The sequence below is a fragment of the Salvelinus fontinalis genome, chromosome 17 (genome assembly GCF_029448725.1).
Source record: "Salvelinus fontinalis isolate EN_2023a chromosome 17, ASM2944872v1, whole genome shotgun sequence".
In the NCBI taxonomy this organism is placed as follows: Eukaryota; Metazoa; Chordata; class Actinopteri; order Salmoniformes; family Salmonidae; genus Salvelinus; species Salvelinus fontinalis.
The window spans coordinates 388,797-415,000 of NC_074681.1; positions in this window are offsets into that span (position 1 = coordinate 388,797).

Consider the following 26,204-nt stretch of genomic DNA (forward strand, 5'->3'; position numbering starts at 1 on the left):
GAGAGAGAGACAGAGAGAGAGAAAGCCTTCTTCTAAAATTCTCAAACTACATACAACAATACCCTCTTTTGAAAAAGCGAAAACAGGTTTTTAGAAATGTTTGCTAATTTATTTAAAAACAATAACAAACAGAAGTACCTTATTTACCTAAGTATTCAGACTCTTTGCTATGAGACTCGCAATTGAGGTCAGGTGCATCCTGTTTCCATTGATCATCCTTGAGATGTTTCTACAACTTGATTGGAGTCCATCTGTGGTAAATTCAATTGATTGGACATGCTTTGGAAAGGCACACACCTGTCTATGTAAGGTCCCACGGTTGACAGTGCATGTCAGAGCTAAAACCAAGCACAATAGACTAGCCTGGGCAATGCAGAGGACTTTACACAACTACAGTACCAAGCACAATAGACTATACCAAGCACAATAGACTAGCCTGGGCAATGCAGAGGACTTTACACAACTACAGTACCAAGCACAATAGACTAGCCTGGGTAATGTAGAGGACTTTACACAACTACAGTACCAAGCACAATAGACTAGCCTGGGCAATGCAGAGGACTTTACACAACTACAGTATCAAGCACAATAGACTAGCCTGGGCAAATGGAAAGTACTAGTGCTTAAACCAATACATGTTTGCTATTTCAAGTGATCGATAGCAGAGCTAGCCTAAATGTTACCGGCTTGGGCGTATGCTTGGTTCAGTATGAACATGCACAAAACGCTAGCAATAGCTTAGCTAGCCTAATCGCTGGCAGCTTGTTCTCCTTATGAAATCTCAACAAATCCTGCCGTCAATTTTTCCCTCTACCTCTTCGCAGCACATTCGGATAGATAAGTGAGTGTTATTATCAGGTTTTCTCTTTCTAGTTAAATTTTATACAACTTCTCACTGACGATTTGAAACGTGTTTTTTTCATCCATAGAATGGCGGTAGCTCTTCACGTTCTGTTCTAGCTCCTTTTCGATATGTTGGCACCCACTGGTGTAGAACATGAGGTGAAGAGAGGGACTAAGATAGAATATTTAATTTTGTTTAGCTCAAAATAAACTGCTTGTCATGCAGCTTCTGACAGCTGATTTGAAAATGGTGGTCAGCTTATAAACATATCACAATATAATATATTATGATTGGTTACTGGAGTCTCCCTAGTAACGATAAGTATTCAGCGGTCTAAGGCACTGCATCTCAGTGCAAGAGGCGTCACTACAGTCCATGGTTCAAATCCAGGCTGAATCACATCCGGCCGTGATTGGGAGTCCCATAGGACGCCCAGCATCGTCCGGGTTTGGCTGGGGTAGGCCGTCATTGTAAATAAGAATTTGTTCATAACTGACTTGCCTAGTTAAATAAAGGTAAATAAAAATAAATGAATACATATTCAATATTAGTTGACCTGCGTTACACAACCATCTCTGCAGTACTCCACCAATCCGGCCTTTACGGTAGAGTGGCCAGACGGAATCCACTCCTCAGTAAAGGCACATGACAGCCTGCTTGGAGTTTGCCAAAAGGCACCTAAAGACTTTCAGACCATGAGAAACAAGATTCTCTGGTCTGATGAAACCAAGATTGAACTCTTTGGCCTGAATGCTAAGAATCACATCTTTATTTTATTTATTTCACCTTTATTTAACCAGGTAGGCAAATTGAGAACACGTTCTCATTTACAATTGCGACCTGGCCAAGATAAAGCAAAGCAGTTCGACACATACAACAACACATAGTTACACATGGAGTAAAACAAACATACAGTCAATAATACAGTGAAAAATAAGTCTATATACAATATGAGCAAGTGAGGTGAGATAAGGGAGGTGAAGGCAAACAAAATATATATATAAATAAATAAAAATATAAAAAGGCCATGGTGGCGAAGTAAATACAATATAGCAAGTAAAAAAAAAACACTGGAATGGTTGGTTTGCAGTGGAAGAAGGTGCAAAGTAGAGATAGAAATAATGGGGTGCAAAGGAGCAAAATAAATAAATACAGTAGGTAAAGAGGTAGTTGTTTGGGCTAAATTATAGATGGGCTATGTACAGGTGCAGTAATCTATGAGCTGCTCTGAAAGCTGGTGCTTAAAGCTAGTGAGGGAGATAAGTGTTTCCAGTTTCAGAGATTTTTGTAGTTCGTTCCAGTCATTGTCAGCAGAGAACTGGAAGGAGAGGCGGCCAAAGGAAGAATTGGTTTTGGGGGTGACCAGAGAGATATACCTGCTGGAGCGCGTGCTACGGGTGGGCGTTGCTATGGTGACCAGCGAGCTGAGATAAGGGGGGACTTTACCTAGCAGGGTCTTGTAGATGACCTGGAGCCAGTGGGTTTGGCGACGAGTGTGAAGCGAGGGCCAGCCAACGAGAGCGTACAGGTCGCAGTGGTGGGTAGTATATGGGGCTTTGGTGACAAAACGGATGGCACTGTGATAGACTGCATCCAATTTATTGAGTAGGGTTTTGGAGGCTATTTTGTAAATGACATCACCGAAGTCGAGGATTGGTAGGATGGTCAGTTTTACAAGGGTATGTTTGGCAGCATGAGTGAAGGATGCTTTGTTGCGGAATAGGAAGCCGATTCTAGATTTAACTTTGGATTGGAGATGCTTGATGTGAGTCTGGAAGGAGAGTTTACAGTCTAACCAGACACCTAGGTATTTGTAGTTGTCCACATATTCTAAGTCAGAGCCGTCCAGAGTAGTGATGTTGGACAGGCGGGCAGGTGCAGGCAGCGATCGGTTGAAGAGCATGCATTTAGTTTTACTTGTATTTAAGAGCAATTGGAGGCCACGGAAGGAGAGTTGTATGGCATTGAAGCTCGCCTGGAGGGTGGTTAACACAGTGTCAAAAGAAGGGCCAGAAGTATACAGAATAGTGTCGTCTGCGTAGAGGTGGATCAGAGACTCACCAGCAGCAAGAGCGACATCATTGATGTATACAGAGAAGAGAGTCGGTCCAAGAATTGAACCCTGTGGCACCCCCATAGAGACTGCCAGAGGACCAGACAACAGACCCTCCGATTTGACACACTGAACTCGATCAGAGAAGTAGTTGGTGAACCAGGCGAGGCAATCATTAGAGAAACCAAGGCTGTCGAGTCTGCCGATGAGGATATGGTGATTGACAGAGTCAAAAGCCTTGGCCAGGTCAATGAATATGGCTGCACAGTACTGTTTCCTATCGATAGCTGTTAAGATATCGTTTATGACCTTGAGCGTGGCTGAGGTGCACCCATGACCAGCTCTGAAACCAGATTGCATAGCGGAGAAGGTATGGTGGGATTCGAGATGGTCGGTAATCTGTTTGTTGACTTGGCTTTCGAAGACCTTAGAAAGGCAGGGTAGGATAGATATAGGTCTGTAGCAGTTTGGGTCTAGAGTGTCTCCCCCTTTGAAGAGGGGGATAACCGCAGCTGCTTTCCAATCTTTGGGAATCTCAGACGACACGAAAGAGAGGTTGAAAAGGCTGGTAATAGGGGTGGCAACAATTTCAGCAGATAGTTTTAGAAAGAAAGGGTCCAGATTATCTAGCCCGGCTGATTTGTAAGGGTCCAGATTTTGCAGCTCTTTCAGAACATCAGCTGACTGTATTTGGGAGAAAGAGAAGTGGGGAAGGCTTGGGCGAGTAGCAGAGGGGAGGGCACCTCGTTCGTTTCCGTCGGTAGATTAGTGGGGTTCCGTGTGGTAGAGGGGATCGATCCAATTGGCAAAATAGATATAGTGACCCAAGAAAAAAGAAAAAAATTGTCCGGTATATTTATTTAGATAGCAGCCGATAAGACAGCTAATAATTAGCAGATGGATATTCAGAAACGTCGCAATGGAAAAGCCTGTTGAAACCACCTCGGACAATTACGTCGGCAGACCAGTCATGATGGATCGGCGGGGCTCCGTGTCGGCAATAAAGGGTCCAGTCCAATTGGCAAAGGAGGTATTGTAGCCCATGAATTCGCAGGTAGACCTCTTCGGCTAGCCGGCAGATGGGCCTAGCTCGAGGCTAGCTCAAGGCTAACTGGTGCTTGTTTCGGGACAGAGGTATTAGCCAGTAGTAGCCACTTGGTTGCAGCTAGCTAGCGACGATGATCCGGTGTAATTGTCCAGAGCTTGCGTCAGGAATCCGGTGATGTGGTAGAGAAAAAGCAGTCCTATATTCTCTGGGTTGATATCGCGCCTGTAGACTGGCATGTATTGGCCCGAGCTGAAGCTGGCTGGTGTCCGAGTTAAGGCTGAAGACCGCAGCAGTGGCTAACTGACTACTAGCTAGTAGCTAGTTATCTGGCTAGCTTCTGATTGGGGTTACGGTTCTAAAGTATTAAAAAAAATAGCAGATCCGTACCGCATTGGGTGAGGCGGGTTGCGGGAATGTATGTTCAGTTCCAAGATGGAAAGTGAAATTAAAATATATACGAAATGTATACAAAAAATACGAGGACTATTTACGCGGGACAAGACGGGACAAGACAAACACACGTCCGACTGCTACGCCATCTTGGTCATCTTAGAATATCTGGAGGAAACCTGGTACCATCCCTACGGTGAAGCAAGGTGGTGGCAGCATCATTGGAGATGTGCATGGCCTTGCAGTCATGGGTAAACAGGGAGTACAGGACGGGGCTGAGCATGCACCTTTGTGGGGCCCCTGTGTTTGAGGATCAGCGTAGTGGAAATAACCTGAGGTAAACAAGCAAAACAGAGGAGAACATTTAACAGACATTTTTATTGATCTGCATTCGGGATCATGTATTTCCAAATCTGTACTCTGTTGTGGTGTCAACAAATTGCATATCTACTTTTACTAGACATCTTCACAGGTTTGGAAAACTATCAGAAATAAAAAGCACAATGTGGAATGTGCAATTATCACTTAGCAACGGCTATGGAGGGGAAAGTGGCGCTCTCAGAACGTTCAGACAAAGAATGCGTTGGCCAGAATTTCTATGAGATGACACTGCTTCTACATGCTTAGAAAAAATAGTTATTTGGATGTCCCCATAGGAGAACCCTGTTTGGTTCCAGGGAGAACCATTTTTGGTTCCATGTAGAACCCTTTTGGATTCCATGTAGAACCCTCTGTGAAAAGAGTTCTACATCGACCCGAAAAGGGTTCATCAAAGGGTTCTCCTATAAGGACAGTTGAAGAACCCGTTTAGGTTCTAGATAGCAACTTATCCTCATCCTGTTTCTAGCCTCAGCTTGTCATCCTCTATGCTTCTCCGCTATGCAATCTGGTTTCAGAGCTGGTCATGGGTGCACCTTAGCCACGCTCAAGGTCCTAAACGATATCATAGCCGCCATCGATAAGAGACATTACTGTGCAGCCGTATTCATCGACCTGGCCAAGGCTTTCGACTCTGTCAATTACCACATTCTTATCGGCAGACTCAACAGCCTTGGTTTCTCAAATAACTGCCTCGCCTGGTTCACCAACTACTACTCTGATAGAGTTCAATGTGTCAAATCGAAGGGCCTGTTGTCCGTACCTCTGGCAGTCTCTATGGGGGTACCACAGGGTTCAATTCTCGGGCCGACTCTCTTCTTTGTATACATCAATGATGTCGCTCTTGCTGCTGGTGATTCTCTGATCCACCTCTACGCAGACGACACCATTCTGTATACTTCTGGCCCTTCTTTGGACACTGTTATCTAACCTCCAGACAAGCTTCAATGCCATACAACTCTCCTTCTGTGGTCTCCAACTGCTCTTAAATGCAAGTAAAACGAAATGCATGCTCTTCAACCGATCGCTGCCCACACCTGCCCGCCCGTCCAGCATCACTACTCTCGACGTTTCTGACTTAGAATATGTGGACCACTACAAATACCTAGGTGTCTGGTTAGACTGTAAACTCTCCTTCCAGACTCACACTAAGCATCTCCAATCCAAAATTAAATCTAGAATCAGCTTCCTATTTCGCAACAAAGCATCCTTCACTCATGCCGCCAAACATTCCCTCGTAAAACTGACTGTCCTACCGATCCTCGACTTCGGCGATGTCATTTACAAAATAGCCTCCAACCTTCTACTCAACAAATTGGATGCAGTCTATCACAGTGCCATCGGTTTGTCACCAAAGCCCCATATACTACCCACCACTGCGACCTGTACGCTCTCGTTGGCTGGCCATTGCTTCATACTCGTCGCCAAACCCACTGGCTCCAGGTCATCTACAAGTCTTTGCTAGGTAAATCTCCACCTTATCTCAGCTAACTGGTCACCATAGCAGCACCCACCCGTAGCACGTGCTCCAGCAGGTATATTTCACTGGTCACCCCCAAAACCAATTCCTCCTGTGGCCGCCTTTCCTTCCAGTTCTCTGCTGCCAATGACTGGAACGAACTGCAAAAATCTCTGAAGCTGGAGACCCATATCTCCCTCACTAACTTTAAGCACTAGCTGTCAGAGCAGCTCACAGATCACTGCACCTGTACATAGCCCATCTGTAAATAGCCCATCCAACTACCTCATCCCAATACTGTATTTATTTACTTTTTTGCTCCTTTGCACCCCAGTATCTCTACTTGCACATTCATCTTCTGCACATCTATCATTCCAGTGTCTAATTGCTATATTTTATTTACTTCTTCGCCACCATGGCCTATTTATTGCCTTACCTCCCTTATCCTACCTCATTTGCACACACTGTATATAGACTTTTTCTACTGTACTATTGACTGTATGTTTGTTTATTCCTTGTGTAACTCTGTGTTGTTGTATGTGTCGAACTGCTTTGCTTTATCTTGGCCAGGTCGCAGTTGTAAATGAGAACTTGTTCTCAACTAGCCTACCTGGTTAAATAAATGTGAATATTTTTTTTTTAATTACTCAGCCTGTTTCTATCCGTAGCCAATTATCCCGAGCCTGTTATCCTAAGCCTGTTATCCTAAACCTGTTATCCACAGTGTGTACTAAGAATATCGGCCTAATAAACAGTTTCACATGAGGGGGTAATATGGACAAAGTAAAATGTAATTGTGCCTCAATAACCAAAAATGGTTGAGAACTCCTGTCCTAGACTGCATTACGTGTAAAGGACACTCTGCTCTTAGTCCTGATACACACAGAGACAGACAGACAGAGACGCACATGTAACAGAGGGCATTCTAATCACAGAGCTCTCTAAAAGCCTTGTTCCACGCCCGTTATTTCACATCGAGGTCTGATTCAATGAACACTTATGTAACCAGGCCCTTAACATCCATACATAGTGCTCTTCTTCCCACTCAGAGAGAGCAAGAGAGAAAGAGAAAGAGAAAGAGAAAGAGAAAGAGAAAGAGAAAGAGAAAGAGAAAGAGAAAGAGGGAGAGAAAGAGAGAGGCAGAGAGAGAGGCAGAGAGAAAGAGAGAGGCAGAGAGAAAGAAAGAAAGAGAAAGAGAGAGAAAGAAAGAAAGAGAGACTGCCAAGGCCCCACAGTGGGCTCTCTAATCTGGATTGATGGAACAGCACATTGGGTCTAAATTTAGTCTCGCAGAGAACATTCTTCTTCTCTCTCTGTCATTGTCACTAAGGGGCAAGGCAGTGGTTTTTCAGATTTTCGACAGTTACACGCAGAGCGCGAGAGCGAGAGAGAGCTGGAACTGGCTCCCATGACTCAACCGCTAGCTTTCTCTGTTTCTCTGTTTCTCTGTTTCCTTCTCTCTTTGTCTGTCTCTCATGTCTCTTATGGCTCTCTCTCTCTAAATTATCTCTAGCTCTCTCTCTCCCTATTTAGTCTCTTTTCTCTCTCACTTTTTAGTCTCTGTTTCTCTCTTACTTTTTAGTCTCTGTTTCTCTCTCCCTCTTTAGTCTCTGTCTCTCTCTCCCTGTAGGCTCTTCCACTTTCTCTCTTGCTATCTTTACATTTGATATTTTAGTCATTTAGCAGACGCTCTTATCCAGAGCAACTTATAGTTACTGCATTCATCTTAAGATACTTTAGCTGTGGGATTATTTAAGATACTCTTTGAAGAAGTACGGTTTCAGGCGATTTCAGAAGATGTGCAGGGACTCTGCTGTCCTAGTTTCAGGGAGAAAATGGTTCCACCATTGGGGTGCCAGGACAGAGAAGAGCCTCCGGTAGGGGTGGGAGGGCCAAGAGGTTGCAGAACGGAGTACTAGGGTGTAGGGTTTGAGCATAGCCTGTTCCTCTTACAGTTCCTCTTACTGCCCCGTAGGCGAGTACCATGGTGTTGTAGTGGATGTGAGCTTTGACTGGAAGCCAGTGTAGTCTGGAGGAGCAGGGTGACATTTTTTAATACCTATATTTAACTATGCAAGTCAGTTAAGAACAAATACTTATTTTCAATGACGGCCTAGGTGGTTTAACTGCCTTGTTCAGGGGCAGTACGACAGATTTGTACCTTGTCGGCTCAGGGATTTGAACTTGCAACCTTTCAGATACTAGTCCAACGCTCTAACCACTAGGCTACGCTACCCCCCAGCATAGCCTAGGGAGGGAGAACTTGGGAATGTTGGGAGGGAGAACTTGGGAATGTTGAACACCAGGCTGGCTGCAGCATTCTGGATAAGTTGCAGGGGTTTGATGGCACAAGCAGGGAGCCCAGCCAACAGCGAGTTGCAGTAGTCCAGATAGGTGATGACAAGTTCCTGGATTAGGACCTGCGCCACTTCCTGTGTGAGGTAGGGTCGTACTCTACAGATGTTGTAGAGCATGAACCTGCAGGAGCGAGACACTGCTTTAATGTTTGCAGAGAACAACAGGGTGTTGTCCAGGGTCATGTCAAGGTTCTTCACACTCTGGAAAGGGGGACACCAAAGTTGTCAACAGTGAATGAGAGGTCTTGGAGTGGGCAAGCCTTCCTGGGAGGAAGAGCAGCAACGTTTTGTCAAGGTTGAGCTTGAGGTCGTTGGCCGACGTCCAAGCTGAGGTATCTGCCAAGCACGCAGAGATGTTTGTCGCCACCTGGGTGTCAGAAGGGCGGAAATGAGAGAAGTAGTTGACTGTCATCTGCATAGCAATGATAGGAGAGACCATGTGAAGATATGACGGGGCTGAGTGACTTGGTGTATAGAGAGAAGAGAAGAGGGCCTAGAACTGAGCCCTGGGGGACACCAGTAGTGAGAGCATGTGGTGCAGACACAGATTCTCTCCACGCCACCTGGTAGAAGCGTCCACCCAGGTAGGATGCAATACAAGAATGTGCAGAGCCTGAGACGCCCAACCCTGAGAAGGTGTAGTGGAGGATCTGACGGTTCACGATGTTGAAGGTATTTAATAATGGCGCCGGAGGGGATGGCTGCCGTTTTACGGGCTCTTAACCCAACTGTGCTATTTTGTATTTTTTCCCCGCATTTTCTGGAACTAAATTTGTACATAATATTGCTGCTACCGAAAGTAACTTCTGGACATCAGGACAGCAATTACTCACCTGGAACTGGACAAAGATTTTCTCTTTAATAACTTCTTCGGGATCGGTGTCCCTTCTGTTGAGCTAACGTAGGCTAATGCAATTAGCATGAGGTTGTAAGTAACAAGAACATTTCCAAGGACATAGACATATCTGATATTGGCAGAAAGCTTAAATTCTTGTTAAATCTAACTGCACTGTCCAATTTACAGTAGCTATTACAGTGAAAAAATACCATGATATTGTTTGAGGAGAGTGCACAATTTTGAACATAAAAAGTTATTAATAAACAAATTAGGCACATTTGGGCAGTCTTGATACAACATTTTGAACAGTATTGCAATGGTTCATTGGATCAGTCTAAAACTTTGCACATACACTGCTACCATCTAGTTGCCAAAATCTAAATTGCACATGGAATAATACATTACGGCCTTTCTCCCACATTTCAAAGATGATGGTACAGAAAAAATACAAAAGAAGGGTTGTTTTTTTCTTAGTATTATCTTTTACCACATCTAATGTGTTATATTCTCCTACATTCCTTTAACATTTCCACAAACTTCAAAGTGTTTCCTTTCAAATGGTACCAAGTATATGCATATCCTTGCTTCAGGGCCTGAGCTACATGCAGTTAGATTTGGGTATGTCATTTTAGGCAAAAATTGAGAGGTTCATTAAGAGGTTCATGAGTCCAACGCAAAGGATGTACTGCTTCTCTGAGACCAGGCCCAAATCCCTGTCATTCGCTAGAAGAAAAGACGGAAATACAGGGGGTGGAGGTCTGGGTGCCTTGTGAGAATTTGTCGGCAAGTGAGTAAACCACCGCTACCCTCTGTATTATTGGCCAACGTGCAATCATTGGAAAACAAACTGGACAATCTACGATTAAGACTATTAACGGGACTTTGCTGAACGACAGATAATGAACGACACAGATAATGTAGAGGTGGCTGGCTTCTCCGTGTTTCGGCAGGACAGAGCAGCTACATCTGGTAAGATGAGGGGTGGGGATGTGTTTCTATTTGTCAATAACTGCTGCTGCGTGAGGTCAAATATTTAAGAAGTCTTGAGGTATTGCTCGCCTGAGGTAGAATAGATATAAGTTAACACAGATTTAAGTAAGCTGTAGACCACACACAGATTTAAGTAAGCTGTAGACCACACAATCTACCAAGAAAGTTCATATCTATATTATTCATAGCCATCTTTTTACAACCACAAACCAATGCTGGCACTAAGACAGCACTCAACGAGCTGTACCAGGCCATAAGAAACAAGAAAATGCTCATTCAGATGCAGCGCTCCTAGTGGCCGGGGACTTTAATGCAGGCAAACTTAAATCTGTGTTAACTCATATCTACTGGCATATCACATGCGCAAGCAGAAGTTAAATAACTCTAGACCACCTTTGATCCACACACAGACATGTACAAAGCTCTCCCTCGCCCTCCATTTGGTAAATCTGACCATAATTATATCTTCCTGATTTGTACTTACAAGCAGAAACTAAAGCAGGAAGTACCAGTGACTCGCTCAACACGGAAGTGGTCAGATGATGCAGATGTTACGCTACAGGACTGTTTTGCTAGCACAGACTGGAATATGTTCCGGGATTCATCCAGTGGCATTGAGCATACCACCACAGTCCCCGGTTTTGTCAATAAGTGCATCAAAGACGTCGTCCCCACAGTGACAGTATGTACATTTCCCAACCAGAAGCCATGGATTACAGGCAACATCCTCACTGAGCTAAAGGCTAGAGCTGCCGCTTTCAAGGACTGGGACACTAATCAGGACGCTTATAAGAAATCCTGTTATGCCCTCAGATGGACCATCAAACAGGCAAAGCGTCAATACAGGACTAAAATTGAATCCTACTACACTGGCTCTGACACTTGTCGGATGTGGCATGGCCTGAAAACTTTTACAGACCACAAAGGGAAACACAGCCGTGAGCTGCCTAGTGATGCTCGCTTTGAGGTAAGGAACACTGAAGCATGCATGAGAGCACCAGCTGTTCCCGGGTGACTGTGTAATCTCGCTCTCCGTAGACGATGTGAGCAAGACCTTTAAACAGGTTAAGATTCACGAAGCCGCGGGGCTAGGCGGATTACCAGGATGTGTACTCAACGCATGCGTGAACCATCTGGCAAGTGTCTTCACTGACATTTTCAACCTCTCCGTTGTCGAATCTGTAATACCTACATGTTTTTAAATAGACCACCCTAGCCCCTGTGCCCAGGAAAAGCCAAGGTAACCTCTTCTCCTGGTCCAGGGGACACCTACTAGACTGGGGTAAGAACTGCCAGACTAAATGCCTAAGACCCCCACCAAGAGCCTCGCCGTGTTCGCCAGCATCCTTGGAAGACCAAGAATTTTCCACTCTCTCTCCCGAGTATTTTGACCTCTTGGAGGTCTTCAGTAAGAGGCAATCCGCCACCCTCCCTCCTCATCGTCCATACGACTGCGCCATAGAACTCCTACCCGTCTCCACCCCTCCCCGGGGCCGACTGTACTCCCTCTTGACCCCTGAAGCAGCAGTCATGGACAAATACATCTGGGAGTCGCTGGAGGCAGGTTTCATTCTCTCCTCTACATACTCAGCTGGTGCAGCCTTCTTCTTTGTGGGAAAGAAGGATGGAGGTCTGCTTCGCTCCATTGATTACAGAGGGCTGAACAGGATTACGATTAAGAATCGTTACCACCTACCCCTGATATCCGCCGCCTTGGTATTGCCCCATGGGTCCAATTTCTTCTCCAAACTGGATCTCTGCAACGCTTACAATCTGGTGAGAATCGGGGAGGGAGATGAATGGAAGACTGCCTTTAACACTGCGAGTGGCCACTATCAGTATTTAGTCATTCCCGTCAGATAATCAAACTCACCGGCAGTCTCCAAGCATTGCTCAATGATACACTTAGGGATGTGTTGAATGGGTTTGTCTTTGTTTACCTCGACGACATCATGATCTTCTCCAAGACCCGTCCAGAACATATCCTGCACGTCTGCCAAGTCCTGAGACGCCTCCTGCAGAGTCAACTATACATCAAGCTAGAGGAGTGTGAGTTACATTTATCCCAAGTTCTTTTTCTGGGCCACATTATCTCTACCACCGGCATCCAAATGGGCCCCGTAAAGGTGAGGGCGGTCACCGACTGGCCCCGTTCCCCTTCACTCAAACAAGTCCAATGGTTTCTCGGGTATGCACATTTTTACAGGCGTTTTATATGCAACTTTGGTGCGGTGCCAGCGCCTCTCACGGCCCTAACCTGCAAGTCCCAGAACCATTTTTTTCTGGACCCCCGAGGCTGACAGGGCCTTCAGGGAGCTCAAGAGGCGTTTCACGTCCGGACCTATCCTCGTCCATCCTGATCCTACTCGTCCCTTTGTGGTAGAGGTGGATGCCTCGGACACCAGAGCAGGGGTGGTCCTTTCACAGCGGAACGAGGAGGACAATAAACTGCACCCATGTGCCTTTCTCTCCAAGTGGTTCTCGCCAGCAGAATACAACTATGAAGTAGGCAACCGGGAGCTCTTGGTAGTTAAGTGGGCCCTTGAGGGGTAGAGACACTGGTTGGTGGGGGCACCTAATCCTTTCGTGATCTGGACGGACCATAAAAACTTGGTCTCCATTCAAGAAGCCAAGAGGGGGCCTGGGTTAGGGGAGGGTTTAGCCGACAGGGATGTCCTTGTCCCATCGCGCACTAGCGACTCCTGTGGCGGGCCAGGTGCAGTGCACGCTGACATGGTCGCCAGGTGTATGGTGTTTCCTCCAACACATTGGTGCAGCTGGCTTCTGGGTTCAGTGGGCATTGTGTCAAGAAGCAGTGTGGCTTGGTTGTTTCGGAGGACACACAGCTCTAGACCTTCGCCTCTCCCGAGTCCGTATGGGAGTTGCAGCGATGAGACAGGCCTGTAAGTACCAATTGGATACCACAAAATTGGGGACAAAAAGGTCTACAAAAAATAAAGAAAATTAAAGAAGCCAAGAATTTGAACCATGTCCTGAGTGAGTTTTTGAGACTTAGTGTTTGGTGTTTTTCTAGTGTACTGTGATCCGGTGGCTACCGTTTCTCAGTAAAGTATTCGTGTTTAACCTTAACCACTGATTCCTCGTTTGGTCTCTTCTCTTCACCTGGGTCCAACCTCCCCACGTCACAGACAGCACTTAAAGTACATTGCCCTAGCTAGCAAAAGACAGTACCAGACAAGAAATTAAGACAAAAATGATTTCACTTCCGGAGAGAGCAGGAATTCTCTAGTTTAAGATTGAAGAATCTCCCCCCCCCCCCCTCGCCCTCTCTCTCTAGTTTTGTGGTTTAACTCCTCAGGGAGAAGGCTGTTGTAATGTACAGAGATGAACCGTACTGTACTGTATAGGAGGGAAATTTAAATGAGAGATTTACCGTACTTTACTGTATAGGAGGGACACTTAAATTAGACTGACAATGTCCAAATGTAGAATCTGTTAATAGTTGGAAGTAGATATATCATATTTCAGTAAGCAACATCTGTCTACATCAATTAATCATATTGATTTAACTTTCAGTATTATCTGAGTTGTTACGCTCCCCAGTTTCTGTGTTCTGTTTTGTATTTTAGTGTGTGTGTTTCAGGAGATGGCTTCCTGAAGTACTCCCCAACCAGCTGATTGGTCTACCCCAGGCTAATTGATGATTGGAGCTGACCCCGCCCCCTCGTCAAGAAGCAGCTGACACTAATCACCATTGCCACCTGAAGATAAAAGCCAGTGTTCTGCCCCAAGAGAGAGGAGAGATTTGGAGTTTAGAGAGAGAATTGAATATTTTGGAAAGATCGAGAGTTGAATATTTTGGAAAGATCGAGAGTTGAATATTTTGGAAAGATCGAGAGAAATTAGAGATTAGAGATTAGAGATTAGAGTAGAGAGAGGAGAGAGATGAGATAAGGAGTAGAGATTTGGAGATTGAGAGAGAGAGAAATTAGATTGTGATATAGTGTTGGTTGTGTATCAGAAAGTGTGGTATGTTCTGTTGTTGTTGGTAGCAGTTTTTCTATGTCCTGTGTTTGTGAGTGTTTGTGAAATCGTTAAAAATTACTCTGTTTCATTTGTTCCCAGGGGGGAAGGAGAAGGCACTTTGGGAGTGCTTAGGCAAGAGGCCCGCGGGCATACATATACACCCGTAGTATATTTACTGTCTAGGCACACTAGGTAAGACCTGGGCGGACCACCCCCTGTATTTTGGTTAGGGCACCAGGTGGTGCTAAGTTAGGTAAGTTAAGTGGGTAGGCAGGTTAGATAGGAGAGGGGGAACTTTGATATTTACTTTCTTTGCTTTGGTTCCGTCCAGCCCCTTTTCCCCATATTACCGTGTAAGAAAATAAATCCAAGTAAATGGTAAAATCTGCTTTTGTGTCATCCTTACTCGCACCTACAGTCCATACCTCTTGCACTTCAGAGAGTTGAGTTGTAGCAGGGAGTTGCGTTCCCTCTTCTCAGAGGCGTGCGTAACATGAGTATAGGACTCTGAGATTACCTGAAATGTATGAACCTGACCAGGAAAATATGTCTTCCACAATGTACCAATGTTCCAGCTTCAACGCTGTTGTCTATGATCTGGGTTTCAGAGAAAAACCTAATAGCCCATATCTATAGCTTACAGCAAGATGGAAAAACTCCTGGCCCTTTTTATGAGACTTATGAGACGAGACGTGATCACCTGTTAGTGTCTCAACGACATTCACAGATGCTTGAGCTTCAGCCAAATTCATAAGTGCTCACTAGTAAAGTGATGCTTTTCAGACCAATGACGTGATGGGTGGAACGGAGCGCTCTCTCCTTGAACACCAGAGTCAGAGACAACAACAGCTGTGCCTCAGTACAGGTGTGCTATATTAATTGGACCAGTTTCTCACAGCAGGAAAATAATCCCGCAGCAACAGGAAATGTGAATTATTATGTGGATTATAATTAATGAACATTTTTGGAAGGGTTTTATACATTTTTATTTAGGATGAATCAAGAGCCTGACATTTTGAAGTGGAAATTACAAACTTTAGAGGTCTTTTTAAATCCTCAAATACACTGCAATTTTCATTTCGTGCTGCGCGAAAAATTCTCTGTCACAACAGAGTGATGAAATTAAGAGAGGACAACTGTACCTCCTCTCCCACCCCCCCCCCCCCCCCTACTTGGATTTGGTACAAGTCTTTAACAATAATAGTCACAAGGCAATTTAAAAAATGCTGCTGTTGAGTGAGGTACACTATGAAACAAAAAAATAAATAAAAAAAAACAGCATGAAGACAAGCTTATTAATTTGTTTTTCTCCATATTGGTCTCTCAGTGACAAAGTGCCTTTCAGCAAAATAGTGGACTGCATGGCAACATTCAAATTTGAAAAAAAAAAACTGTGAAAGCACTTTGGCAGCAATTACAACAAAGGTGGTTTTATCAACTCACATTGTTTCACTTGGCATCGTAGTTTAATGCTAACCATGTGATGTTTGACTAAAAGACAACATAGCACAGAAGCAGCTCATCAAGGTAACTGTCAAGAACAATATTTAACTAACAGTGCGAAGTGTGTTTGAAGTTATATTTAGGTAATACATCCAGAGGAGCTATAATAGAAAAGACATGAAAAAGGGATGAAATGAATCTAGTTGTTTATGGGGAGATATAAAGTGCCTTCGGAAAGCATTCATGCCTCTTGAATTTTTTCACATGTTGTTATGTTACAGCCTTACTCTAAAATGTATTAAATTGTTTTGTTTTTTTCCATAATCAATCTACACACAATACCCCATAATGACTAAGTAAAAAGAGGTCTTTAGAAATGTTTGCTAATTTATAAAAAATGTAAAAAATGTTTGTTGAAATATCACATTTACATAATTATTCAGACCCTTTACTCAGTACTTTGTTGAAACACCTTTGGAAGAGATTAGAGCAACGAGTCTTCTTGGGTATGACGCTACAAGCTTGGCACATCTGTATTTGGGGAGTTCCTCCCATTCTTCTCTGCAGATCCTCTCGAGCTCTGTCAGGTTGGATGGGGAGCGTTGCTGCACAGATATTTTCAGGTCTCTCCAGAGATGTTTGATCGGGTTCAATTCCGGGCTCTGGCTGGGCCACTTAAGGACATTCAGAGACTTGTCCCGAACCACTGCGTTGTCTTGGCTGTGTACTTAGGGTCGTTGTCCTGTTGGAAGGTGAAGAAACGGACTATACACTGAGTCTACAAAATATTAAGGACACCTTCCTAATATTGAGTTGCAACCCCCCTCCTACCTTTGCCATCAGAACAGCCTCAGCTCATCAGGGCACGGACTCTACAAGGTGTCGAATGTGTTCCACAGGGCTGCTGGCCCCATGTTGACTCCAACGCTTCAAACAGTTGTGTCAAGTTGGCTGGATGTCCTTTGGATGGTGTACCATTCTTGATACACACAGAAAACTGTTGAGAGTGAAAAACCCAGCTCTTGACTTAAACCATTGCGCCTGGCACCCTACCACATGGGTACATAGGCACATAAATCTTTTGCCTTGCCCATTCACTCTCTGAGTGGCACACACACATCCATGTCTCAATTGTCTCAAGGCTCAAACATTCTTCTTTAACGTGTCTCCTCCACTTCATCTCCACTGATTTTAAGTGGATTTAACAACGTGACATGAATAAGGGATCATAGCTTTCACCTGGATTCAACTGGTCAGTCTATGTCATGGAAAGAGCAGGTGTTCTTAATGTTTTGTACACTCAGTGTATATCTTTACAAGGGCCTCTCTCAGTCCTCTCCTTCTTTGTTCTTCTGGGTAGAACGTCAGCAGAACCCCAGTGGAATAAAGAGGTTGAAGAGGTAGAACGTCAGCAGAACCCCAGTGGAATAAAGAGGTTGAAGAGGTAGAACGTCAGCAGAACCCCAGTGGAATAAAGAGGTTGAAGAGGTAGAACGTCAGCAGAACCCCAGTGGAATAAAGAGGTTGAGGCTGAAGTGGAAGAACGTCAGCAGAACCCCAGTGGAATAAAGAGGTTGAGGCTGAAGTGGAAGAACGTCAGTAGAACCACAGTGGAATAAAGAGGTTGAGGCTGAAGTGGAAGAACGTCAGCAGAACCCCAGTGGAATAAAGAGGTTGAGGCTGAAGAGGAAGAACGTCAGCAGAACCCCAGTGGAATATAGAGGTTGAGGCTGAAGTGGAAGAACGTCAGCAGAACCACAGTGGAATAAAGAGGTTGAGGCTGAAGTGGAAGAACGTCAGCAGAACCCCAGTGGAATAAAGAGGTTGAGGCTGAAGAGGAAGAACGTCAGCAGAACCACAGTGGGATAAAGAGGTTGAGGCTGAAGAGGTAGAACGTCAGCAGAACCCCAGTGGGATAAAGAGGTTGAGGCTGAAGAGGTAGAACGTCAGCAGAACCACAGTGGAATAAAGAGGTTGAGGCTGAAGAGGAAGAACGTCAGCAGAACCACAGTGGGATAAAGAGGTTGAGGCTGAAGAGGTAGAACGTCAGCAGAACCCCAGTGGGATAAAGAGGTTGAGGCTGAAGAGGAAGAACGTCAGCAGAACCACAGTGGGATAAAGAGGTTGAGGCTGAAGAGGTAGAACGTCAGCAGAACCCCAGTGGGATAAAGAGGTTGAGGCTGAAGAGGTAGAACGTCAGCAGAACCACAGTGGAATAAAGAGGTTGAGGCTGAAGAGGAAGAACGTCAGCAGAACCCCAGTGGAATATAGAGGTTGAGGCTGAAGTGGAAGAACGTCAGCAGAACCACAGTGTAATAAAGAGGTTGAGGCTGAAGTGGAAGAATGTCAGCAGAACCACAGTGGAATAAAGAGGTTGAGGCTGAAGAGGTTAAGCAGAAGCACTAGAGCCCTCTCGGCCCCTCGTCATGGCAACAACAGAACAGAACAGAACAGAACAGAGAGAGAGAGAGAGAGAGAGAGAGAGAGAGAGAGAGAGAGAGAGAGAGAGAGAGAGAGAGAGAGAGAGAGAGAGAGACAGGGGGAAGGAATGCTGGTAAGTTACATCCATCAATATATTATCTCAACAGACAGAGTCGTGGCCTTAAGGCAACCAACTGGGGACTGCAGGAATCTCATCATGAAAAAGAAAGAATGAAGAACAATGAGATTTGAAGGAGAAACTTTATAAACTAATCAGATATTAAAGTAAGACTGGAATGAAATCTAATCTGGTAAATTTGAACAATGCTCCATTAAAGGTCATTTCAGATTGAGCCGACATATGCAACGTTTTTACAGTGAATGTTGTATCCGTGAACACGACAAACGTTTCCTTTAAAATGGGAACAAAGCATTATTGGATTGAATCCTGGAATAAAAATAAAAATGAATAAAAATAAAAGCAGGCCATTGTTTTACAGTTGGCAATAAATACAATATTATTGTAACCATCGTTGTTGGAAGGATGGTCGGACCAAGATGCAGCGTGGGGTAGGTGAATCATTTTTATTTATGATAACCGGCAGATAAACAAGAAAGAGTAACAAACGGAACGTTCAGCTTTGTAGGGCTAAAAAAGCAACAATACAAAAACAAGATCCCACACACAATAGGTGGAAAAAAAGGCTGCCTAAATATGATCCCCAATCAGCCAATCAGAGACAACGATAGACAGCTGCCTCTGATTGGGAACCATACCAGGCCAACATAGAAAATAAAAAACTAGATCACCCACCCTAGTCACACCCTGACCTAACCAAAATAGAGAATAAAAAGTCTCTCTAAGTTCAGGGCGTGACAATTATGTCTGTCATGTGTGTTTGTGTCAAAGCAGCTAAATCCATTATGGCCCAATACCCTTCATTAACATTGACCCCGTGTTTAGTGGAATCGGCCCACACAAACGGAGGGGCATGGTCACCCCAAAATTGAACAATTAGCTGAAAGTCACACTCAAGTATGTTACTCTTATAACATTCATTTTGAATGCTAATTTGACATGGCCTCTCATTAGACGATAGAGACTGTGGAGGGGTCAGGGGGCTAACATTAACCACCCTGTAAGGAATATTAAACTCTTTCCGGTGCTATTTAGCAATACATAAAATAGCTTCTGACAGTCGGAACAGTCTGTCACTCCATATGTCTACCACCGCAAAATAGCAATCACCTCTGCCACGTTTCCATCTGTTAAGTAAGGAAGTCAATGTCTGTGTGTGTGCCTGTGTGTTTGTGTGTATGTGTGTGTGCATGCCAGTGCCTGTTTGTGTGTGTGTGTGTGTGTGTACGTGTGTGTGTGTGTGTGTGTGTGTGTGTGTGTGTGTGTGTGTGTGTGTGTGTGTGTGTGTGTGTGTGTGTGTGTGTGTGTGTGTGTGTGTGTGTGTGTGTGTGTGTCTCTGTGTGTATAATCCCTCTTGATACTAGACCCACACTGTACTGTATGTTGTCATCTGAGCTAGTCCTGGAGGGAAGCTAGTCCTGGAGGGAAGCTAGTCCTGGAGGGAAACTAGTCCTGGAGGGAAGCTAGTCGTGAGGGAAACTAGTCCTGGAGGGAAGCTAGTCCTGGAGGGAAACTAGTCCTGGAGGGAAGCTAGTCCTGGAGGGAAGCTAGTCCTGGAGGGAAGCTAGTCCTGGAGGGCAGCTAGTCCTGGAGGGAAGCTAGTCCTGGAGGGAAGTTAGTCCTAGAGGGAAGTTAGTCCTGGAGGGGAACTAGTCCTGGAGGGAAGCTAGTCCTGGAGGGAAGCTAGTCCTGGAGGGGAACTAGTCCTGGAGGGAAGTTAGTCCTGGAGGGGAACTAGTCCTGGAGGGAAGCTAGTCCTGGAGGGAAGTTAGTCCTGGAGGGAAGTTAGTCCTGGAGGGCAACTAGTCCTGGAGGGCAGCTAGTCCTGGAGGGCAGCTAGTCCTGGAGGGAAACTAGTCCTGGAGGGAAACTAGTCCTGGAGGGCAGCTAGTCCTGGAGGGAAGCTAGTCCTGGAGGGCAACTAGTCCTGGAGGGCAACTAGTCCTGGAGGGAAGTTAGTCCTGGAGGGAAGTTAGTCCTGGAGGGAAACTAGTCCTGGAGGGAAGCTAGTCCTGGAGGGAAACTAGTCCTGGAGGGGAACTAGTCCTGGAGGGCAGCTAGTCCTGGAGGGAAACTAGTCCTGGAGGGAAACTAGTCCTGGAGGGCAACTAGTCCTGGAGGGAAGCTAGTCCTGGAGGGAAACTAGTCCTGGAGGGAAACTAGTCCTGGAGGGCAGCTAGTCTTGGAGGGAAGCTAGTCCTGGAGGGCAACTAGTTCTGGAGGGCAACTAGTCCTGGAGGGAAGTTAGTCCTGAAGGGAAACTAGTCCTGGAGGGCAGCTAGTCCTGGAGGGAAACTAGTCCTGGAGGGAAGTTAGTCCTGGAGGGAAGCTAGTCGTGAGGGAAACTAGTCCTGGAGGGAAACTAGTCCTGGAGGGAAGCTAGTCCTGGAGGGAAGCTAGTCCTGGAGGGAAGCTAGTCCTGGGGGGAAACTAGTCCTGGAGGGAAGCTAGTCCTGGAGGGAAGCTAGTCCTGGAGGGAAACTAGTCCTGGAGGGAAACTAGTCCTGGAGAGAAACTAGTCCTGGAGGGAAGCTAGTCCTGGAGGGCAGCTAGTCCTGGAGGGAAACTAGTCCTGGAGGGCAGCTAGTCCTGGAGGGAAGCTAGTCGTGAGGGAAACTAGTCCTGGAGGTAAGCTAGTCCTAGAGGGAAGCTAGTCCTGGAGGGAAGCTAGTCCTGGAGGGCAACTAGTCCTGGAGGGCAACTAGTCCTGGAGGGCAAATAGTCCTGGAGGGAAGTTAGTCCAGGAGGGAAACTAGTCCTGGAGGGAAACTAGTCCTGGAGGGCAGCTAGTCCTGGAGGGAAGCTAGTCCTGGAGGGAAACTAGTCCTGGAGGGCAGCTAGTCCTGGAGGGAAGCTAGTCCTGGAGGGAAGCTAGTCCTGGAGGGAAGCTAGTCCTGGAGGGCAGCTAGTCCTGGAGGGAAGCTAGTCCTGGAGGGAAGCTAGTCCTGGAGGGAAGCTAGTCCTGGAGGGAAGTTAGTCCTGGAGGGAAGCTAGTCGTGAGGGAAACTAGTCCTGGAGGGAAACTAGTCCTGGAGGGAAGCTAGTCCTGGAGGGTAGCTAGTCCTGGAGGGGAGCTAGTCCTGGAGGGGAGCTAGTCCTGGAGGGAAGCTAGTCCTGGAGGGAAACTAGTCCTGGAGGGAAGCTAGTCCTGGAGGGCAACTAGTCCTGGAGGGCAGCTAGTCCTGGAGGGAAGCTAGTCCTGGAGGGAAACTAGTCCTGGAGGGAAGCTAGTCCTGGAGGGAAACTAGTCCTGGAGGGCAGCTAGTCCTGGAGGGAAGCTAGTCCTGGAGGGAAGCTAGTCCTGGAGGGAAGCTAGTCCTGGAGGGAAACTAGTCCTGGAGGGAAACTAGTCCTGGAGGGAAGCTAGTCCTTGAGGGAAGTTAGTCCTGGAGGGCAACTAGTCCTGGAGGGAAGCTAGTCCTGGAGGGCAACTAGTCCTGGAGGGAAGCTAGTCCTGGAGGGAAGCTAGTCATGGAGGGCAACTAGTCCTGGAGGGCAGCTAGTCCTGGAGGGAAGCTAGTCCTGGAGGGAAACTAGTCCTGGAGGGAAGCTAGTCCTGGATGGAAGCTAGTCGTGAGGGAAACTAGTCCTGGAGGGAAACTAGTCCTGGAGGGAAGCTAGTCCTGGAGGGAAGTTAGTCCTGGGGGGAAGCTAGTCCTGGAGGGAAGTTAGTCCTGGTCGGAAACTAGTCATGAGGGAAACTAGTCCTGGAGGGAAGCTAGTCTTGAGGGAAGCTAGTCTTGAGGGAAACTAGTCCTGGAGGGAAGCTAGTCCTGGAGGGAAGTTAGTCCTGGAGGGAAGCTAGTCCTGGAGGGCAGCTAGTCCTGGAGGGAAGCTAGTCCTGGAGGGAAGCTAGTCCTGGAGGGAAACTAGTCCTGGAGGGAAGCTAGTCCTGGAGGGAAGTTAGTCCTGGAGGGAAACTAGTCCTGGAGGGCAGCTAGTCCTGGATGGAAGCTAGTCCTAGAGGGAAACTAGTCCTGGAGGGAAGCTAGTCCTGGAGGGAAACTAGTCCTGGAGGGCAGCTAGTCCTGGAGGGAAGTTAGTCCTGGAGGGAAGCTAGTCCTGGAGGGAAACTAGTCCTGGAGGGCAGCTAGTCCTGGAGGGAAGCTAGTCCTGGAGGGAAGTTAGTCCTGGAGTGAAACTAGTCCTGGAGGGAAACTAGTCCTGGAGGGCAGCTAGTCCTGGAGGGAAGCTAGTCCTGGAGGGAAGCTAGTCCTGGAGGGAAACTAGTCCTGGAGGGAAGCTAGTCCTGGAGGGAAGTTAGTCCTGGAGGGAAACTAGTCCTGGAGGGCAGCTAGTCCTGGATGGAAGCTAGTCCTAGAGGGAAACTAGTCCTGGAGGGAAGCTAGTCCTGGAGGGAAACTAGTCCTGGAGGGCAGCTAGTCCTGGAGGGAAGTTAGTCCTGGAGGGAAGCTAGTCCTGGAGGGAAACTAGTCCTGGAGGGCATTTAGTCCTGGAGGGAAGCTAGTCCTGGAGGGAAGTTAGTCCTGGAGTGAAACTAGTCCTGGAGGGAAACTAGTCCTGGAGGGCAGCTAGTCCTGGAGGGCAGCTAGTCCTGGAGGGAAGCTAGTCCTGGAGGGAAGCTAGTCCTGGAGGGAAGCTAGTCCTGGAGGGAAGCTAGTCCTGGAGGGCAGCTAGTCCTGGAGGGAAGCTAGTCCTGGAGGGAAGCTAGTCCTGGAGGGCAGCTAGTCCTGGAGGGAAGCTAGTCGTGAGGGAAACTAGTCCTGGAGGGAAGCTAGTCCTGGAGGGAAGCTAGTCCTAGAGGGAAACTAGTCCTGGAGGGAAGCTAGTCCTAGAGGGAAGCTAGTCCTGGAGGGAAGCTAGTCCTGGAGGGAAGCTAGTCGTGAGGGAAACTAGTCCTGGAGGGAAGCTAGTCCTGGAGGGAAGCTAGTCCTGGAGGGAAGCTAGTCGTGAGGGAAACTAGTCCTGGAGGGAAGCTAGTCCTGGGGGGAAGCTAGTCCTGGAGGGAAGCTAGTCGTGAGGGAAACTAGTCCTGGAGGGAAGCTAGTCCAGGAGGGAAGCTAGTCCTGGAGGGAAACTAGTCCTGGAGGGAAGCTAGTCGTGAGGGAAACTAGTCCTGGAGGGAAGCTAGTCCTGGAGGGAAACTAGTCCTGGAGGGAAGCTAGTCCTGGAGGGAAACTAGTCCTGGAGGGAAGCTAGTCCTGGAGGGAAACTAGTCCTGGAGGGAAGCTAGTCCTGGAGGGAAGCTAGTCCTGGAGGGAAGCTAGTCCTGGAGGGCAGCTAGTCCTGGAGGGAAGCTAGTCCTGGAGGGAAGTTAGTCCTGGAGGGAAGTTAGTCCTGGAGGGGAACTAGTCCTGGGGGGAAGCTAGTCCTGGAGGGAAGCTAGTCCTGGAGGGGAACTAGTCCTGGAGGGAAGTTAGTCCTGGAGGGGAACTAGTCCTGGAGGGAAGCTAGTCCTGGAGGGAAGTAAGTCCTGGAGGGAAGTTAGTCCTGGAGGGCAACTAGTCCTGGAGGGCAGCTAGTCCTGGAGGGCAGCTAGTCCTGGAGGGAAACTAGTCCTGGAGGGAAACTAGTCCTGGAGGGCAGCTAGTCCTGGAGGGAAGCTAGTCCTGGAGGGAAACTAGTCCTGGAGGGCAACTAGTCCTGGAGGGAAGTTAGTCCTGGAGGGAAGTTAGTCCTGGAGGGAAACTAGTCCTGGAGGGAAGCTAGTCCTGGAGGGAAACTAGTCCTGGAGGGAAACTAGTCCTGGAGGGCAGCTAGTCCTGGAGGGAAACTAGTCCTGGAGGGAAACTAGTCCTGGAGGGCAACTAGTCCTGGAGAGAAGCTAGTCCTGGAGGGAAACTAGTCCTGGAGGGAAACTAGTCCTGGAGGGCAGCTAGTCTTGGAGGGAAGCTAGTCCTGGAGGGCAACTAGTTCTGGAGGGCAACTAGTCCTGGAGGGAAGTTAGTCCTGGAGGGAAACTAGTCCTGGAGGGCAGCTAGTCCTGGAGGGAAACTAGTCCTGGAGGGAAGTTAGTCCTGGAGGGAAGCTAGTCGTGAGGGAAACTAGTCCTGGAGGGAAACTAGTCCTGGAGGGAAGCTAGTCCTGGAGGGAAGCTAGTCCTGGAGGGAAGCTAGTCCTGGGGGGAAACTAGTCCTGGAGGGAAGCTAGTCCTGGAGGGAAACTAGTCCTGGAGGGAAACTAGTCCTGGAGGGAAGTTAGTCCTGGAGAGAAACTAGTCCTGGAGGGAAGCTAGTCCTGGAGGGAAGCTAGTCCTGGAGGGAAACTAGTCCTGTAGGGCAGCTAGTCCTGGAGGGAAGCTAGTCGTGAGGGAAACTAGTCCTGGAGGTAAGCTAGTCCTGGAGGGAAGCTAGTCCTGGAGGGAAGCTAGTCCTGGAGGGCAACTAGTCCTGGAGGGCAACTAGTCCTGGAGGGCAACTAGTCCTGGAGGGAAGTTAGTCCAGGAGGGAAACTAGTCCTGGAGGGAAACTAGTCCTGGAGGGCAGCTAGTCCTGGAGGGAAGCTAGTCCTGGAGGGAAACTAGTCCTGGAGGGAAACTAGTCCTGGAGGGCAGCTAGTCCTGGAGGGAAGCTAGTCCTGGAGGGAAGCTAGTCCTTGAGGGAAGCTAGTCCTGGAGGGCAGCTAGTCCTGGAGGGAAGCTAGTCCTGGAGGGAAGCTAGTCCTGGAGGGAAGTTAGTCCTGGAGGGAAGCTAGTCGTGAGGGAAACTAGTCCTGGAGGGAAACTAGTCCTGGAGGGAAGCTAGTCCTGGAGGGTAGCTAGTCCTGGAGGGGAGCTAGTCCTGGAGGGAAGCTAGTCCTGGAGGGAAACTAGTCATGGAGGGAAGCTAGTCCTGGAGGGCAACTAGTCCTGGAGGGCAGCTAGTCCTGGAGGGAAGCTAGTCCTGGAGGGAAACTAGTCCTGGAGGGAAGCTAGTCCTGGAGGGAAACTAGTCCTGGAGGGCAGCTAGTCCTGGAGGGAAGCTAGTCCTGGAGGGAAGCTAGTCCTGGAGGGAAGCTAGTCCTGGAGGGAAATTAGTCCTGGAGGGAAACTAGTCCTGGAGGGAAGCTAGTCCTTGAGGGAAGTTAGTCCTGGAGGGCAACTAGTCCTGGAGGGAAGCTAGTCCTGGAGGGCAACTAGTCCTGGAGGGAAGCTAGTCCTGGAGGGAAGCTAGTCATGGAGGGCAACTAGTCCTGGAGGGCAGCTAGTCCTGGAGGGAAGCTAGTCCTGGAGGGAAACTAGTCCTGGAGGGAAGCTAGTCCTGGATGGAAGCTAGTCGTGAGGGAAACTAGTCCTGGAGGGAAACTAGTCCTGGAGGGAAGCTAGTCCTGGAGGGAAGTTAGTCCTGGAGGGAAGCTAGTCCTGGAGGGAAGTTAGTCCTGGTCGGAAACTAGTCATGAGGGAAACTAGTCCTGGAGGGAAGCTAGTCTTGAGGGAAGCTAGTCTTGAGGGAAACTAGTCCTGGAGGGAAGCTAGTCCTGGAGGGAAGTTAGTCCTGGAGGGAAGCTAGTCCTGGAGGGCAGCTAGTCCTGGAGGGCAGCTAGTCCTGGAGGGAAGCGAGTCCTGGAGGGAAGCTAGTCCTGGAGGGAAACTAGTCCTGGAGGGAAACTAGTCCTGGAGGGAAGCTAGTCCTGGAGGGAAGTTAGTCCTGGAGGGAAACTAGTCCTGGAGGGCAGCTAGTCCTGGATGGAAGCTAGTCCTAGAGGGAAACTAGTCCTGGAGGGAAGCTAGTCCTGGAGGGAAGCTAGTCCTGGAGGGAAGCTAGTCCTGGAGGGAAACTAGTCCTGGAGGGAAGGTAGTCCTGGAGAGAAACTAGTCCTGGAGGGCAGCTAGTCCTGGAGGGAAGCTAGTCCTGGAGGGAAGCTAGTCCTGGAGGGAAGCTAGTCCTGGAGGGAAACTAGTCCTGGAGGGAAACTAGT